Below are 19,499 nucleotides of genomic sequence, written 5' to 3'. Positions count from 1 at the left end.
CTGGCAACCTTGTTCTGTTTCTAAATGCTTAGAATGTTCAGCTCTGAAATGGCTTGTCTTTCACTTCAGGAAATTTAAATCAACTTAAGAATTTTTCTTTATCAGACTTGATCAGGGCTCATTTATCACTAATAAAATGCTTCAATATCTGCATATATTGTTGCAGGTGTATACTATGAAAATGTTGATTAGTACAGCTGCTGCTATTTGAGGGGCTGAAATTATTCTAACCTCCACTGAAGGAGCAGAAAGTATTTTGCTGCCTTTCATGATGAAAGGAACCTGAAATAGGCAGTTGGGCCCGGTACCTATGGGCAGTGAACATTCTCCAAATGTTAAAGGTTTTTGTGGGTGGGTTTTTTTTGTGGACATGATAGTGTTCCTTCATCCACTAATAAATTTTCAAGCAAACTATTTAATAAGAAAAACAAAAAGGGGAGGATGAGGGAGAGGACTCATAGCTCAGCTTAGCTTCATTACTTGCTGGTTTGCAGAACTCTGGTTTTTGCTATGCATGTGATAACAAGGTTCTGATAGTAAAATGTTTTGTGCTTGTCGCTCTTCAGAGTATACATTTCCCTTGTGCAGTTAATCTCTTCATTCTTCATTGTTTCAAGCAGTACTGTCCTCCTATGTTTTTGGATAGTCTCACCTCAACCTTAACAAGCAGTGTGCCTGGCAGCATCATCACATGAACCAGCCATCACGAGAGCAGCACACATTAGCTCCTCCAGCAGGAGCAAGACAGAAGTGATTAACCAGAAGCAAAGGCAGTGCTCCTGACATCATCTCACTGGACTGAAACAAGGGGCAGCACAGGACTCCCAGAGAAATTGCACAGAGCTGCTGCTTATATCTCTGGAAATTCATAATCTCAGAAATTATTCTGATATGTATTCAAAGGATTTGCCTTCTGGAAAATGGAGTAAATTGATCAACACCAAGCAGAAGTGATAGATTTTTTTTTTCTTACTCATTAAACAGCTGGCATAGAAAAGGCCCCCTTCATAACATCCATTTATGCTTTTGGTTTGTTCTGGGGAAACTTTGTTGCTGGATGGATACCATAAATGGTTTTAAATTTTGTTGTAAAACACAGCAATACTGTAAAAACAAACAAACAGCTTTTCAATAAAAAAGGGTGCTTAACTACTCTAGAATAACAACAACCTGGACAAAAGTGCAGAAGTGTATGCACTGGTGAATTTTCAATATTTTCACTGGGGCCTGTAATAAACTTCATTTAAGACCATGAAGCTTTGAAATAGCCATAACTTGTGTTGTATGTCTCTTGTTCCCCATCTTCCCCTTAACTGGGGACATAGGGGAAGCCAATGTAAATGGGATTGTTTGGTTTGGGTTTTTTACCCTAATTTCATGTTTTTCACAAATGCAACAAAATCCTAAGCTGTTATGACTTAATGTTCTTTGGGCTGGGGCAGAGACAGACTATCTATGCAAAACCCGCATTACACAGTCTCTGTGCCATCATGTTGGAATTAGGACACATCCCCACTACTAAAAGCTCCAAACTATGCACAATTGAATGTAGTTGACTTTCTGGTTGGAGAAATTTAAGAAGTGATAAGAAAAAAGGCCTTTAAACTCAAATTTAGATTAAGTACACTTTGAAATTGCCAGATGATCAAGTGAAGGTTGTGCTTTCTATGGCAGCTGTAAGAATAAAAAAAAAGGAATTGCTCTCTCCAGTGCAGGATTACTGAATAGGTTTTCACACATGTGGTTTCTGTCACTTCAGTAACTGCTGTATTCTGTGTGGGAATACTGCACTCTGACTTGCTGTGGGAGAGGCTTGACTTTTTGGAAGATAGAAGCTGTAGTAACTGCACAGTATTTCCATAGTGTTTCTGGGGGTAACCTCAGCAGTACTCTATATAGAAAGGGTTACAGATCAGGAAAATAAAATCATTTTCAGAGAGCTGGAATAATGGCATTGTCTATGTGTGGAGAGCTTTGTTCAGACATGGCTTATAGAAAAAGGCCATGATCATATACAGCTGGTTAAGCAGTAAAAAGCAGCTGTAAGTAGTAAGTTCTCAGCTTTTTTCCTTACGAGAAAAACAATAACACTGTGTGCTTGGTTAAATGATGAGAAAAACACAGTGGAAAACATGGAGTCCTTGAGGCTGGTCAATAACAGTCAACAGCAGGATGTGAAAACAAGTATTAGCCTCAACAAGAAACCACAGGTATTAGCAACAAAGGAGGGGTTGGCATATAATCTGTAACCAATGATGAGCTGGGTTTTTGCAATATGTATGAGCTTAATTAACACTACTATAAAAGTATGTAAGCTGGATCAATAAATCTGAGACCGATGATCATCAATAGGATGTGCACGTCTCCCTTCACTTTTGTCAAATGGTGACCCCCGATCATGATACGGCGACACACCATGGAAGAGTGAAGAACCGGGTCGGGTCCTGCAGCGAAGTGTATTTGGCCTTCAAGGGCAGAGAAGGTCAGAGTCCGGCTAGCTGAGGTTAAGGCCGACACCCAGCTGCATAGTCTGCCAGCACCCCTCAGCGTCATAAGGCCTCGGGCTGTGCTGGTTGCGGACTGGATCGCTGCTAAAAGACGAGAAGGAAGGAGCTGGACACTCGCTGGGGGCGAAATAGGTTTATTGGAAAACCCATGATGCCAGCCAGGGAGGTACCCCCTGACATACCAGCGAATGACCCAGAACAAAAGGTGCTTCAGGGTTATAAAGGGAAGGAGTGGACCCAGGAGGGGTTTACAGAAGACCAGTAGGGGGAGAAGAGGTGATGGGCTTAACACAAATGACATAGTGGAGAGCCCAATAGGTACAAGGCATGGGAGGGGCCCCAGGACCACAGCCAACCACAACCCCCAAAGAAGAGAAGCTTCTGGAATACTAGGTGGAGTGGGAGGGTGATTGACTTGGCCCAGGGAGGAGAAAAAGCATACATATAAGGGAAAAAGGGGAGGAGGAATTATATAACCTAAAATATTGACAATAGAACTGGCAGGGCTGTGGCGGGAAAACTGAGGAGGGCAGAACCATTTTACACAAAATGGGGGGGAGCAGATACATAAAATGGGGGAGGAATTAAATGAACTTAACGAACACACTACAACAGGGTCCTGAAACAGCCGGGACGGCAGAAAAGTGCGGAGAAAGAAAAAAAAAAAAAAGGAGAAAAAAGAAGCTGACACGCGCCGTGCCTCGGGTGTCGTAGAGACGAGCCTGACCGATACGTGCTGCCGCGACCTTGAAGAGCTGCAACAGCGCTGACGATTTAGGTATGGAGAGGCAAGCAGCATATGATTTATTTACTGCCTTTTTACAAAAACAGCAGGTTAGGGGAATAGATTTGCAAAAGGATTTACCAGGGCTTTTGGCTCATGGTTATGCTAAGGGAGTTTTTATTAACCCCCATACTGTTCACGAGTTAACGGAGTGGTGTAAATTCAGCGATTTATTGTGGGAGGCCACTTTAGAGGATGATAAAACTGCCAAGAAGTTAGGTAAATTATGGAGGGTGGTTCACAATGAGATGTTAAAGCATCAGGCCGAGAAAAAAGCAGCCGAACAGGCAACAGCTGCACATGGCTGTAATAAAGATTATAATCAGGAAGCGGGTACTCTCCTCGCCCCTGCAGTTAGGACAGTTTTCTTGCCTGCCTCGCCGTCCTCCTCGGCTTTGCCAGGACTAAGTATAGACCGCGCTTCTGAGGCTTCCGCACCTCCTGAAGAACAGGAGGCTTGGCCAAGACCACCCGATAAGCTCCCGCAAATCAATGAGCCAATCCCTGGGGTGGAAAATGACCTAGCGGAGGCTATTGCGAGGGAGCGCAGGGGGGCTTGGGCTGCGCTTGCAAGAGAAGCCATGGAGAAAGGGGATGATGAGGCTATCAGCACTGCTACCAAGCTGGCTTGTCCTGTTGTATTCAATCCACAGGAGGGACGGGGCATGCAAGCTACCATTACAGTCCTTGATTGGAAATTACTGTCTCAGCTGAGGTCTACTGTTAGTGAATTTGGAGTGAAAAGTGAGCCAGCCAAACAAATGTTAGACTATATTTTTGATACCAGTCTTCTCTTGGTAAATGATTGTCGGGGAATAGCTAAATTGATATTTACTCAACATAAGCAGTTGTTATTCAGTGCTCATTGGCAAGGGCTTGTTACGAATGTGTAGCGGTACAGCGACAGCAGGGAGATCCTCTCCATGGTATAACTGTGAATGAGCTTGTGGGCTTGGGACCTTTTCTTCGTACCGAAGCACAAGCTTTGCTAGGGCAAGAGAAGTGCCGGGAGGCTATGAGATTGGTCAGGCTTGCCATAGAAAGGATAAAAGAGCCGGGAGGGGATACCCGTGTATATGGGAATTAAGCAAGGGCGAGAAGAATCATTCTACTCATTTATTGATAAAGCTGCTGCTGCAATCGAAAGGGCCGGGGTACCAGACTATATGAGGGGGGCATTACTCAAGCAGTGTGCTCTCCAAAATTGTAATTCTACTACTAGGAGCGTGCTTAATACTCTGGGTACCAATTGGACTATAGAGGAGTCATTAGAGAGAATGGCTTTGATGCCAACAGGACCGCAAGCCTTTGTAGTAGATGCAATCAAACAATTAGGAATAGGCTTACAAGAACAGGCAAAGACCTCTCAATGTCAGGTGTTAGCTGCTCTTGCACCGCTTCAAGCGTCAGCTGCACTGGCACCAACAAGTAGAGGGAACCGCATGAAATGTTATCGATGCGGAGGCATGGGTCATATGCACCGGGAATGCCAAGCCACAGGACTTTAGTGCCAAAAGTGCCTCTCGGACACCCACAATACGGGCGCCTGCAGACGGAGATCGGGAAACTTCCCCAGGAGCGCGAACCGCAGCGACTGTGCCCCGACACAAGTCGATGCTGCAGCGGCAGCACCCCCTCCTGCCTCCAACCCACCACAGCAGGGAGCCTCGGCCTGGACCTGGCAGCCGCAGTAGATGTTACGTTGATGACCCCGCACCCGCAAAAAATCCCGACAGGGATTCATGGACCTATTGTTATACAGGATAAAGCAGTGGGTGCCTTGCTTTTCGGAAGATCATCTGCATCCATGTTGGGATTATTTGTTTTGCCTGGCGTCATTGATGCGGATTATACAGGAGAAATTATGGTGATGGCGTATACCCCTTTTCCCCCACTCCAAATCAATAAGGGACAGAGGATTGCTCAGCTGGTACCACTTGAGCAAATGACTAAGGGATTACAGGCTATAAAAGGACAAGAGAGGAGGGAAAATGGTTTTGGATCTACTGGAGGACTTATCTTGTTGACTTTAAACATTTCTGAGAGTCCCAAGAAAAGGGTGGAAGTAGAATTCCAAGGACAAAAAATGTCATTTTCAGGTTTGCTGGACACTGGGGCAGATTCCAGCATCATTAGCCCTAGCTGTTGGCCTCAACACTGGCCTTTGCAGCCAGCAGCCACCACAGTGACCGGGGTCAGAGGCCTTACCCTGGCTAGCCGTTCGCCTCCCCTCCGGGTTCGCATAGATGGAAAACAGCTAACAGCTATTTTTTCAGTAGTCCAATTACCACCTACCGTGCAATGCCTTATAGGGCGGGACATTATGGCTCAGTTGGGAGTGGTTTTAACTAATGAACACCCTTTGGAGTAAAAGACATTGCTTGGACTTTCCTGATTCCCATCACCTGGACTGTTAACACCCTGGTATGGGTTAAGCAATGGCCTTTAAAAGAGGAAAGTCTTCAACACGCACATCAGCTGGTATCAGAACGATTTCAACAAGGACATCTGCGGTTATCTACCAGTCCCTGGAATACTCCAATTTTTGTAATAAAGAAAAAATCTGGGAAGTACAGGTTCCTCCACGATTTGCATGCTGTTAATGATCAAATGGAGCCTATGGGCGCATTACAACCTGGATTACCTAACCCTGCAATGATTCCAGAGGATTGGCCTCTGCTAATCATTGACCTGAAGGATTGCTTTTTCACTATTTCCCTTCATCCACAAGATATGCGACGGTTTGCCTTTACATTGCCCGCGATTAACAGGGAAGGGCCTGATCAAAGGTTCGAGTGGACCGTACTTCCACAGGAAATGCGCAACAGCCCCACCTTGTGTCAGCTTTATGTTAATGCAGCATTGCAACCATTAAGAAAACAATGGTTGAGCAGAGTGATATATCACTACATGGATGATGTCCTGTTTGCTCAGCCCGTGCCTTTTACAGAACAACAAATTCAGAAAATAAGGACCACGCTGGCACAGTATTCTTTAGTGATAGCCCCTGAGAAAATTCAAACAACAGCCCCCTGGAAATATCTGGGATGGTCCATGTCGGAGCAAACCGTAAAACCTCAGAAACTGGAGTTAAAAACAAAGATGACAACTTTAAATGATGCTCAAAAACTTTTGGGTAATTTGCAGTGGCTAAAGCCAATAGCGGGAATACCCAACAAACTACCAAATGAGTTGCGCCCGCTACTGAAAGGAACTGACCCAACCTGCCCAGTGCAAATTACTGACAAAAAACAGCCGGTCATTCAGCAAATTCTGGACTGTGTTACACATGGACAGGTTTATCGAAGGGATCCAGAACTACCCATAGACTTGACCATTTGGAATGGTCCAAAATATCTTCTTGGAGCGCTAACCCAGTTTAAAAAGAAAACGGGGGAGACACGGATACTAGAATGGATTTCCCCTCCATCACAGCAAACTAAAACTCTTTTTCAAAAGGTTGAAATGTTAGCAGATCTAATGAAGAAAGGCAGAGAAAGGATGTTACAGGTGGCTGGGGCGGAACCAGCTATCATCAGGATGCCAATGAAAAAGGACACTTTGGATTGGTACCTGAATAATTCAAAAGAACTGCAGGAAGCTCTTCTAGGTGCATGTTGCCCCATTGAAATAGACAAGCTTCGACCAGCTCTGGTTCAGTGGATAGGGGGCTGGGACTGGATAACTTGCCCGAAGCAAGAAAACTTCCCTATAACAGATGCTATTACTGCATTCACAGATGCTGGCAGGAAGTCAAGAACTGCTGCAATGACTTGGCAAGAAAAGGGAGTATGGAAACATCTCATTCTGCAAGCAGAGGCAGTGGACAGCCTACAAACCATGGAACTGTTAGCAGTGATATGGGCAATGTCACAGCTTAAGGAACCATTGAATGTTGTTACAGACTCTTTGTATGTTGCAGGAGTTGTAGCAAGAACTGAAGATGCCTCCATAAAGGAGATACAAAATCAGAGACTGTATGAACTGTTAATGCAGCTGAAGAAACCTACAAGATCAAGGGAACACGCTTATGCTGTAATTCATGTTAGGAGCCACAAATGAAATGTTGGTTTAGGAGAAGGGAATGATAGGGCGGATAAATTGGTTACTATAACCCAAAACACACCCCTGTCAAATCACCAATTGGCACGAGAAGCTCAGTCAATGTTTCACCAAAATGCAAAAGGCTTAAGTAGAGAGTTTAAGGTAACACTCACAGAAGCAAAAGCCATCGTGAGGGCCTGTCCAACTTGTAGTCACCATAATGGGGGTAGTGGTTTAGGCCTAGGAGTAAACCCACGAGGCCTGCAAACAAACGAGTTATGGCAAATGGACGTCATACACGTCCCTAGTTTTGGCAGGCTAAAATACGTACATGTGTCTATTGATACCTATAGCAAATATATTTGGGCAACGGCTCAGACAGGAGAAAGAGCAATACATGTGGAAAGGCATTTGTATAGTTGCTTTGCAGTTATGGGTACACCAAAAAGAATTAAAACGGATAATGGTTCTGCCTATATCAGTCAGAGGATAGGGAGATTTTTAAGAAATTGGGGAATCGAACATGTTACAGGTATCCCAAACTCCCCGACAGGGCAAGCCATCATCGAAAGGGCAAATGGTACCTTGAAAAGGTATTTAGCCAAACATGAGGGAGTAACTGACCCCCAGGCGAGGTTGCTAAAAAGTTTATTTATGATCAATCACTTGTGTGTATTTGGGGATGCAGGGCAACCCCCGGCAGAACTGCGTTATAAGCCAAAAGAGGTTACTGAGCAGAAGAAAGAAATATGGGTAAGATACAGGGACCCCAAGACAGGGTTGTGGAAGGATCCTGCTAAGGTCCTGTTCTGGGGAAGGGGATATCTCTGTATTTCCACCCCTGCAGCAGCACTGTGGGTACCTGACAAGTGGACTAAACCTGTTATTGATGCAGCGATTGGTGGACCACCTCACGGAAGGGGACAAGGAACGTCTGGAGAAGAAACTGCCCCTGATCCTATGACCACTACTGCTGCAGCTGAAGGGACACTCGAAAGTGGTAGATAGGGCCGTGACACGCCGCTGCCGGACGGCCAAGAAACTGATTGACACCGTTGAATCATTATCATCTTTCCACATAAGGGGACCGGCAAGGGAGAACTGCCTTGAGTGCCGCAGCCCGAATTGTGCCGCTTGGGTAGCACTATATTGTGGAGGTTGTGGTAGGACCTTTTGGGTGGAACAGTCGTTGCTCTGATGCTTGTGGTGTAACACCTGTGACCATGAACACACATGGGGCCATGATTGGGAATGGGAACTACGGAGACAGACAGGGCTAAATACAGCTTCAGCTTTAGATCTTTATGAGTCTCACGAACAGAAAATTTTGGCTTATTATCCGTGGGAGGTACAGTATATTCTGAAAAGGGTTAATGCTCAAAGTAGGTCATACATAGCCTCTGCAAGGTATAGAAAATTGGTGCCCTTAACACAGCGTTCTGTTGTAGGACATGTTAAGGGAGATCCTGATAAGGCATTACATCACTGCATTAAGGAACTACAGGAGTGGAGACTACAAGTGTCAGGAGCGGTAAAGTTAAAGGCTGATAAGAAAAAGAAAGCAAGAAAGAGAACACAAAAATGAGGCTTATTTTTGTTATATTGCTTAATGCGGTGGTGGCTGGAGTAGTAGGGGTAACACACTTCAATCAACCAAGAGATAATATATGGATAACGCTTGCTAATCAAATTAACCAATCATCGCTTTGTCTTAGCCTTGGAGGAGTTACTAACCCATATCAAACATGCTTGGTGGGACTCCCAGTGTGGTCTCCTCGGGAATTCTGCAGTCTGATTAATAACCAAACTCTATGCATGCATAATATGACAAACATTAGATTACCCACGCAACAAGGGTATACTGCCAGTCAAAGTGACGGCTACTGCCAATGCTTAATAATCTTATCACTCAATACTCCTTTGCACTCTCCTCCAGAGGAACTGGATCTTTTCGGAAGTGCAAACGCCAGTATGACTAACACCTCAAATGGTGGATGGTTCAGTTTTGATCCCTTAGATCTTCAGAAGTTGAATCAGCATAGAGGAACATGGGCTACCTTAGATTCATCTCTGAGTCTGGGCACAGTGTCTCAGCAGCTTTGCAGCCAATGTAACGACACTAACATCGTGACACCAATGAAATTACCCACAGGGATATTTTTAATTTGTGGGGGCAGAGCCTGGAATGGTATACCAGCCCGGCCACAGGGTGGACCTTGTTATTTGGGAAAATTGTCATTATTTCACCCTAATGTATCTATATTAATGCAACTAAGTCAAAATGCAAGCAGACAGAGGCGTAGCCTACATGACTTAGACTGCAGTCAGATAGGAGACCCACGGTTCTGGAGTAAGCTGAAGCAAGTAGTGGTTTCAACTATCTTGCCAGGAGGTGCTGAAAACAAAGCTATGAACTTAGCAAAGCAACTGGAGTGCTGGGCCAAGGGTGAATTAAACAAGACATCACAAATTTTAGATATGTTAACCGCAGATGTACAAAGTGTTAATCATGCTGTTTTGCAAAATAGAGCCGCTATAGATTTTTTGCTTTTAGCACAAGGGCACGGGTGTGAAGAGTTTGAAGGGATGTGCTGCATGAATTTGTCCGATCACTCTGTATCTATTCATGCTAAGATAAAAGAATTGCAGCAGGGACTTCACAATCTCAAAGAAGAAGAAGGACTGGGAATTGATGAATGGCTTAAAAGTATGGGACTTGGACTGTGGCTGAGGAACCTTGTGACATATGCTATAGGGATACTAGGTGTGCTTTTAATGCTTTTGCTTATTTTACCTTGTATTTTTAATTGTATTCAAAATATGGTCAGTAGAATGATAGAAAAAACTTGGCAGAATAACCTCCTTGCGCAAAAAGAAAACAGGGGAAGTGTGGAGAGCTTTGTTCAGACATGGCTTATAGAAAAAGGCCATGATCATATACAGCTGGTTAAGCAGTAAAAAGCAGCTGTAAGTAGTAAGTTCTCAGCTTTTTTCCTTACGAGAAAAACAATAACACTGTGTGCTTGGTTAAATGATGAGAAAAACACAGTGGAAAACATGGAGTCCTTGAGGCTGGTCAATAACAGTCAACAGCAGGATGTGAAAACAAGTATTAGCCTCAACAAGAAACCACAGGTATTAGCAACAAAGGAGGGGTTGGCATATAATCTGTAACCAATGATGAGCTGGGTTTTTGCAATATGTATGAGCTTAATTAACACTACTATAAAAGTATGTAAGCTGGATCAATAAATCTGAGACCGATGATCATCAATAGGATGTGCACATCTCCCTTCACTTTCGTCATCTATGTATGCTGACAGAGCAGCTTTTCCAAGTGTTATGGTTCTGTTGAGTAACTGTATTTAAAATTATTCCCTGATAACCTGCTTTCACTTTTTCCTAATTTCATGTTCTTATTTCTTTAGTCGGATCTCTGTTGCTTTTTGCCTTCCATTACTATTACAGAATTTGCATGAAGTACATAGATGAAAAAATATTTGTCTTGGTGCTGTAGATGAGTAATGCAATGGTTGACTCTCACAATTCAAGAGCAAATATTAAGAGACGTTTTGTAGCTATATAGTTATGTTTCCCCTCCCCCTTGCACTGTTATCATGGGATGGCCTGGGTGTTAGCGTTCAAAAACACATAATCACGGGGGATTATATGCGGTGCTTTTTATTAAGAGCTCTGGGAATCGGGGTATATTCAACCCAAATCTGACTCCGACCATACATCCGAAATGATCATGTTTTATACTCTATCGTTACATAACTTTCATGCTAATTATTAAACTTATATTGTTCTATTGTATACATAAATTTAGCTCCTCTCTGAATTTCCAACATAGTTTCTCACTATTCTTCTTATGGTTATATAATAATTACATTTAACTACTAAACAATCATCACATCTAACAATTATATAATTTATCATACTGCTTATGCAGGTGCAGTTGATCTGGGAAAGTACAAAGCCTAACATTTTAGATTCTATCTTTAACTTTTTCCAGGGTTCCACTATCATTCTCCCCCCTTTGAAAACATTTTCACTTCACTCTAGGTGTAAATATTTTCACTTGATACAGTCCTTTATTCCTCAGTTCGTACTTGGTTCTTCATACCAGGGTTGATGTAAACGTTGTCATGGATGCTGTTACAAACTGGAGAACCAGAAGATGGTGGGCGTGGATCTCATGTTGGTGCCTTTATTATCCTCTGGTTCCAGGATGTTTTCTTCTGTATCTCTCCCTTTAAGATGCTGTAAACTAACCAAATTGCTAAAAATACAATTAGTAAGATTATCACATTGTCAATGATAGATTTAATCCATGAACTCACATTCCACCCTAACCCTTTAAAGATTTTTCCTAACCAGCTTGTTGTCAAATCCTTTTGCTCTTGTTGTGCTTCATTATCTATTTGTTTCAACTGATTGATGTCATATTCTACATCTGCAGTTGCATTTGGGATATGAACGCAGCAATGATCAACTTGTCCCTTTAAAAATCCACATACTCTGTGGGATCCCAGGATTTGAATCCTGGGATGCAGGGCCCCCGGGACCACCCTTGGGGGGCCCGGGAGTCCTGGAATGTTGCCAGAAGTGTCTGGTAGCAAGACTTTGACCCTACACGGGAGACGACACCTTTATGAAGATAAGAGGGCTTCACCGAGTGAATGGTGAAGGGATTAGCTAATTAGAGGGTAAGAAACAGAGTTTAGGATTTATGTACAGGGGGGTTTAGAGGAGCAAGATGGAAGAATTGGGGTGTGTCCTGCCCTCCTTCTTCTTCCTCCTCTCCTCCATCTTCTTTGGCCACGGTAGCATTTTTGGATTGGTTATTACTAAGAGTACACCGAGTTATAAGAATAGATAATATTGGGGAAAAATGATAAATATTGTATACGTAACTAGGGGTATAAAGATACGTGGCGGTCCGTAGGACGACACAGTGTGCCCATGGCTGACTGCTGAACGGATCTTTGTTCAGCTGAAAGAACATCTTTTAGATAAACAATTAATAAACATAAAACCAGAAAGAAGAACTGAAGCCTCTTCTTGTCCTTTGATACGCGGGCTGCGTCAAGGCCACCTCCGGGCCACCTCCGGGCCTCCCAAGCCCCTCAAACAGCCGAGATAAACCGGACATTTGGCTTCCACTGGGTGAGCTCTGACCACCACCTTCAAAGCCCTGAAGAAAAAGAGAGAGAAGAAGAAAACAAAAAGCTAACAGAGACTGCAAAAAAAAAAAAAAAAAAAAAAAAAAAAAAAAACAAAAAAAAAACAAAAGAGCAGTCACTGAGAATTCCACCTCTCAGTTTCTGCCGAAGACAATCGTAGCAGAACAGCCCACATTAGAACCAGAAGGCGCCCTAGAACCACTTCTCCTGATCTGCTAGACAGTGATCGAGACGTCCAGACTACTCTGTGGGCGACAGATTCAGTAAGAAAGCCTGAAAAATAACAACATGAGAAGCACACTTTCCCGAGAACAACAAAAAATTTTGTCCGCCCTACAGAGTGTAACTGAAACATATACAGAGAGAATTCCAAAAAAAAAATTAAAACAATTATTACTATGAGCAAGGTTAAACTACCCACTAGCAGAAACGTGCCTGCTATTTGAAGTAAGTTTCTGGCAAGAAATAAATAGACACTTATATTTCTTAGCTATTAAAAAAGATGAGACAGCGTTGAAGCTGCTGTCTCCTGCAAGAATAATGCTAGAAAAAATTTCTATGCAAATGAAATTCCAAAGCCCCCGGGCGCAGCAGACGTCCGGGGGAGAAGCGTCTCTGAAAGAGATGGGGGGCAAAGCCCCGAAAAAGAAAAAATTAGCTCTGGCCTTAAAAAGCCAAGAAAAAAATGCTCTTAAAAAAAAAGAGGAAGAAATATTATTAAAATACCCAGTCCCAAAACCCAGAAACCCTAAGAAACCCCCAAAACGTCCAAAAACCCCAGAGAACATGAGAGAGTCAGAAACAGAAAGGAGAAGAGAGCTAGAAGCAAAAAAGAGACCGGGGGGCGCGCTTTCTCGCAATGCCGCGGCAACAGAGCAGAGAAGCCAAGCTGCAGCAGAGCAAGCGGGGAGCGCAAGTGAAGAAAAAGCAAAAGATACGTGTTTTCGCGCAGCTTTGCATGGCTCGGGGCCAGCAGCAGCGGCAGCCCCGACCGGCAGAGATGCGGGGGCGTGTGCAGCAAGCAGAGTTCGCGAGGGCTCAGAAAAGTCACAAACCGAAGCCGAAGCGTCTGACCCAAGCAGCGAAAAAGCTGCTATGCGAGAACGTAGAAAGCGTGCAGTTATGATATCAGAGCCCGTGCGCAAGTCCGCCAAGATTGCGGAACGCACGCGGCCGCCAGCGAGAAGAAAGCTGCTTGTGCCGGCAAAAGGAGAAATAGACACAAGAACAAAAGAAGAAGACACAGAGTCAGAAGCAGATCAAAAGAGAGATATCTCAAGAGTAGAACAAGATATAGACAGTAAAAGTAGTTCGAGAGACACAGAGAGCGGCTCAGAGAGCCCGCAGACGCAGAGAGCGCAGTCCGGGCGGGAGCGAGACGCACCCCCCGTAACATCCCGAGCGGAGAAAAGCCGCGTTAAAGAGTTCATATCCCGGGGCCCCCCGCCTTCTCCAAACTTAGTACCCTTAATCAAAACCCTTGGAGTCCAAGACTCACCCCCTCAAAAGAAACGTTCTAGTGTTCAAACCCCAATTTCACTTGAATTAAAAGCCGAAAACACGCGGGCCGAGATAGAGAAGCAACCAACATGGCCACCAACAAGAAGTGAAGCGACAGAGTACGCTACGTCACCAGAGCCAGAGAAGCCGGTGACAGCGCCATCTAGTAGCTGAAAGACAGAAGTGCACGCCATCCCAGATTAGATCGGCGAAGCCACAGCGCCATCTCGTGGCGAGACCGCAACAATGCAACAATTTTTCCCAACATTATATAAAAAGAAAAGCATTTTAAAGAAAGCAATGCCGACACAACAAAAAGATTATCCATCGACTTCAAAATTTCATGAAGATGATGAAAGCTCAGATAAAGAACAGCTACAAGAAAAAAATGTTATAAAGATCACAGCATCAGAAGAAGTTCCTATATAGATGCTGTCAGCAGCAGAAGCAACAAAGAGCTTCTTGCATTCAGTGAACACCACAAAAAAGAAACATCAACGAGATCCTCGAGCTTCCTTTTCGAATTTGAGAGCGAAACCAAAAACCTCAAAGCGAAGAATGAGATGTGATGAACCAACCACATCCACAGCACCATTATTTATACAAATTCCAACAGAACCTAAAGAAGAAGAAGAATTTCAAGAACCAGTGAAGACGATAGATTAGAAGCAAATCAGAAAAGCGTTAACAAAAAAAAAGCATTTATTCCCGAAATCAGAAGATCTGACAATGCCAGTGACATATGATACCCAGAGACAGAACCCGAAGTAAGAAAAGATGAGTCATGAAATACTCAAAGATTTAAAAAAGGCAGCTCAAACTTTTGAGCTGAATTCACAATACTTCAAACAGCTATTAAGAGAGACATTCGCTACATATGATCTCACACCATATGACATTCGAAGTATTGTGGCAATAATTCTCACTGACACCCAAAGCCTTGTCTGAGAAAAAAGATAGAGAAAATATCTCGCTGAATTACAAAACAAATACCAAAGCAAGCCAAATGCAAACCTCACAGAGGAGCAGTTAGCAAGAGATCCTCCAGATAACAACCCAAGAAAACAAGCAGCTAGGCTGCCACGAAGAGTATTAAGTGACATCAAAAAAACAGCGAAGATAGCAATTATGCAAATCGCACCAACAGGAGCTCCAGAAGTCCCGTTCTCTTGCATCAAGCAAAGTCCCACAGAACCATTCATGTCGTTCATCGATCGACTCACGCAAGCCGTAGATCGACAAGTGACGATAGAAGAAGCGAAGAAGCCTCTCTTAAAAAGCTTAGCCTTCGGCAATGCCAACCCAGATTGTCAACAGGTGATTAGCGCCATGCCAAGACGGCCATCCTTGGCAAAGATAGTAGAAGCATGCAGCAAAGTGAAAACACCTCAGCATGTCGCAGCAATTGTGAAGAATGAATTGAGAAAAGAATGAGAAAATCAATTAAAGAAACATTCAAAAAAGCAAGCAAAAGACAAGACCCTAGAGAAGATGTTAAAAAAAATACTACATCAACAGAATGAGAACATCAACAAAGTTCTTGCAACGATGCAGAAAAAGAACAATCCCCCAAGAAGACAGTGCTATAGATGTAGACAACTTGAGCACTTGAAAAAGAACTGTGCACAAACACATACACCAGCGCTGATACAGAAAGCAAAAAAGCCAGTTTGCGCACAGTGTGAGAGAAGAAGACATCCTGCGAAAAAATGCTATTCCCGAACAAACGTAGATAGAAATCCGTTACCGTATCCGAGAAACGCAAGGCGGAGCGCAGACCAGCGCGCTCAGACACAAGTACTAGCAGTGTCGCAAGAGCAGACAGAGCAATCATCAGTGAGCAACAAACAGACACCCTCAGTAAAACCCTCAGCCGATTCCACAGTGACCCAAACCTCCTCCCACCAGGGGCACAGTGCACATTAGCAGCTTCAAAATTAGTATGCTTTCTAGACGAAAATCATGCAGAAATACCAACAAGTGTCCGCAGAGACTCATATAAGAAGCAAGATTTCCTGATAATCAGACAAAATAAATGCAGTATTCTTAGACTCATTGTCTATCCAACAGTTATTTCAACAGACAAAAATACAGAATTGACAGTGTTAGCAAGAGCACTTCGTCCACCATTGACTGTACCAGAAAACACTGTAGTCGCGAGAGCCTTTGCACTGCCGCCGCACGCAGTTAAAGAAGTCATGTCAATCTTCGACGAAGAAAGTTTCCCTATGAAAGAACATGTTGAAGTACACACAACATGAGTGAAGCACATAAGTCAAGACCGACCCACGCTCACATGCCAATTGACATGCGGGAACGAAACAATAGCGATCACAGGCATACTCGATACAGAAGCAGATGTAACAGTAATATCATACATCTTTTAGCCACGCAGCTAGAGCTTAGTCGCGCCACTGAGTTCTCTCTCAGGCATAAGAAGAGCATCTCTAAATCTGCAAAGTGAGAATTCTGTCATTGTCACGAAACCAAGAAACAAGACGGCAATCATTCGTCCTTTTATTGTCCAAAAGCCGATCACAGTCTGGAGTCGAGATCTTTTGGCACAATGGAGTGCGAAGATCAAAGTAGATTTTTAGTAGAAGTCACTGCAACACTCCCCACACTGAAACTGACATAGAAAACCAATAAACCAGTTTGAGTAGATCAGTAGCCCCTTGAGCAGAAAAAGTTGAGTGCTTTGAGAAACCTAGTCCGAAAACAATTGCAAGCAAGACACATCAAGCCAACAGACAGCCCTTAGAATTCTCCAGTGTTTGTCATCAAGAAAAAACTATCGGACAAATAGAGATTGCTACACGATCTCAAGAAAATCAACGACATCATAGAAGACATAAAACCGCTTCAATTGAGACTTCCATCTGTCTCAATGATTCCCAAAGATTAGCAGCTTGTAGTCATTGACCTCAAAGATTGTTTTTTCAGTATCCCACTTCATCCAAATGACACTCCGAGATTCGCCTTTTCAGTTCCGAGCATCAACAAAGAAACGACTCTGCAGCAGTACCATTGAGTCGTTCTTCCACAAAGTCTGAAAAATTCTCCGACGATCTACCAATAGTACGTAGCACAAGCTTTAGCACCAGCACAGAAGAAATTTCCAAAAGTGAAGATCATTCATTATATAGATGATTTGCTCATTGCAGCATCAACACAACAAAAGCTGCAAGAAGCTCGTAACTGTGTGATCGCAAAAGTGCAAAAAGCAAGTCTAAAAATCAGCATTTCAAAGATTCAAGAAGTTGCACCTTAGAAATATCTAAGGTGGAAAATTTCAGAAAGAACAATAAAGCCTCAAAAAATAGAGATCAACACCAACATCACCAATCTGCACGATTTACAACAGCTTCTGAAAGAAATCAACTAGATGAAGCCAGTTTTAGAAATCACAAACAGCGACATCCCAGCGTTGCTCAATCTTTTGAGAAGAGACACAGACATTCAGTCTCCCAAGACACTCACGCAAGAAGCAAAAAAAAAATTAAAAAAAGTTGCAAACGCGATACAAAAAAAGCAAGCACATCGATTTGTTCCAACGTTGCCTTTTCAGTTGGCAGTGCTGAAGAAGAAAACACAGTTCCATAGTTTGATCTTCCAATGAGACGAGTCGCAAAAAGACTCTTTGATAATCATAGAGTAGATTTTCCTACCACACAGGCCCGCAAAAACAATTCTTACAGATTTAGAGATGACAGCACAGATCATCATAAAAGCGAGAACAAAGTTGCTGACGATAGCAAGAAGAGAATTTTCAACCATCAAGTTACCCTTGAAACAAGACTATTTCGAGTAGGCGATGCAACAATTGAAAGACCTGTTAATCGCATTGTTGACGTTCCCAAGAACTTACACAATCCACTTTCCGCAACACAAAATACTGCAATCGCAAATATGTTATAAAACAAAACCAAAAATAAGTGAAGAACCTTTAGACAAAATCACAGTGTTCACAGATGGCTCAAAAAAGACACACAAGTCAGTGATCACGTAGAGAAACTCAATGACAAGAGATTGAGAATCTGATGTGAAGAAAGTTCAGAGTTCTCCACAAATTGTGGAGTTGGCAGCTGTTGTCCGAGCATTTCAGTTGTTTAAGCAACCTCTCAATCTAGTGACAGACTCCGCATATGTTGCGAGTGTAGTCAAGAGATTAGAAAGTTCGCTCTTGAAAGAAGTCAGTAATGGAGTTTTATACTCCTATCTGACGAACTTGAAAGCATTGCTAGAGAGCAAAGAAAGAGAGTATTTTATCACACACATCAGAGCGCACACGACACTTCCAAGATTTCTAGCGGAGGGAAATGCTCGAGCAGACAAGTTGACAATGCCCATTTCGCAAACACTGCCAGACATTTTTGAGCAAGCAAAGTTAAGTCATGCGTTTTTTCATCAGAATGCACAAGCGCTAATAGAGTCCTTTCGTCTCACAAAGACTCAGGCGAAAAAGATCATTAGTGCTTGTCCAGACTGTCAGTTTGTGCAGCCACCTTCTTCCACCAGAGCTATCAATCCGCGGGGGCTGCAAAGTCTTCAGTTGTAGCAAGCTGATGTCACAAAATATCCATCTTTTGAGAGGCTCAAAAATGTTCATGTTTCTGTAGATACATTCTCAAGTGCAGTCTTTGCTTCAACACATGCAAGAGAAACAACAGACCATGCTTGCCGACATTTTCTGCAAACATTTGCAGCATTAGGTGTGCCTCAAGAGATAAAAACAGATAACAGTCCAACGTATACAGGCAGGGTGCTTGACAAATTCCTAAAAAAATAGAGTGTCAGACACACGTTCAGTATCCCACATTCACCCACAAGTCAAGCGATCATTGAAAGAACACATCACACCCTAAAATCCCTTCTAGACAGACAGAGAAGGGGTGAACCAGAAGCAACACCTCACATGAAATTAAATAAAACACTGTATGTGTTGAATTTCCTAAATAACTCATCCTCAGAACCTAATCCACCAATCGTGAGACACTTTCTAAATAGCACACAAACAAAGCTAAAAGAAAACCCCTTAGTTTTGATCAAGAACCCAGAAACAAGACAAATAGAGAGTCCTTTCAGACTAATCACTTGGGGCAAGAGTTTCACTTGTATCTCCACAAATCGAAGTCTAAAGTGAGTGTCGGCGCGGCACGTGAAGCCATTCCAGACGCGAGAACCCGAGAACGCTGATCCGAGAAACAAAAAGACGAGTACTCAGACAGAAGTCGAGACTCAAGCCAAAAAGAGCGATCCCAAAGAAAAATAAAAAAAAACTAAAGACTTTAGAAATTTCTGTATAAAAGTGTAATAATGAGTGTTATGATGCTTATGTGCATCATTCTTTCATTCATTGCAGCAAGTAAGAGAGAAGATTTACCTGTAAATCAGCCAAAGCAAAATCTATAAAAGACTTTAGCTCAAACAGCAAATCTAAATAGTATTTGCCTGACACATTCGAAGCCAAAAAAACCA

General features: G+C 43.1%; 1 pseudogene; it reads left to right on the top strand.

Annotated features, from left to right (window-relative positions):
• LOC141725202 (E3 SUMO-protein ligase PIAS2-like) overlaps nt 1–802 on the top strand; it is a 73,176-nt pseudogene extending 72,374 nt beyond the window's left edge.
• Nucleotides 803–19,499: the final 18,697 nt, after the last annotated feature.

Source organism: Zonotrichia albicollis, chromosome W, assembly GCF_047830755.1.
Source record: "Zonotrichia albicollis isolate bZonAlb1 chromosome W, bZonAlb1.hap1, whole genome shotgun sequence".
NCBI classification, from domain to species: domain Eukaryota; kingdom Metazoa; phylum Chordata; class Aves; order Passeriformes; family Passerellidae; genus Zonotrichia; species Zonotrichia albicollis.
This window is presented reverse-complemented; position numbering and strand designations above follow the sequence as displayed.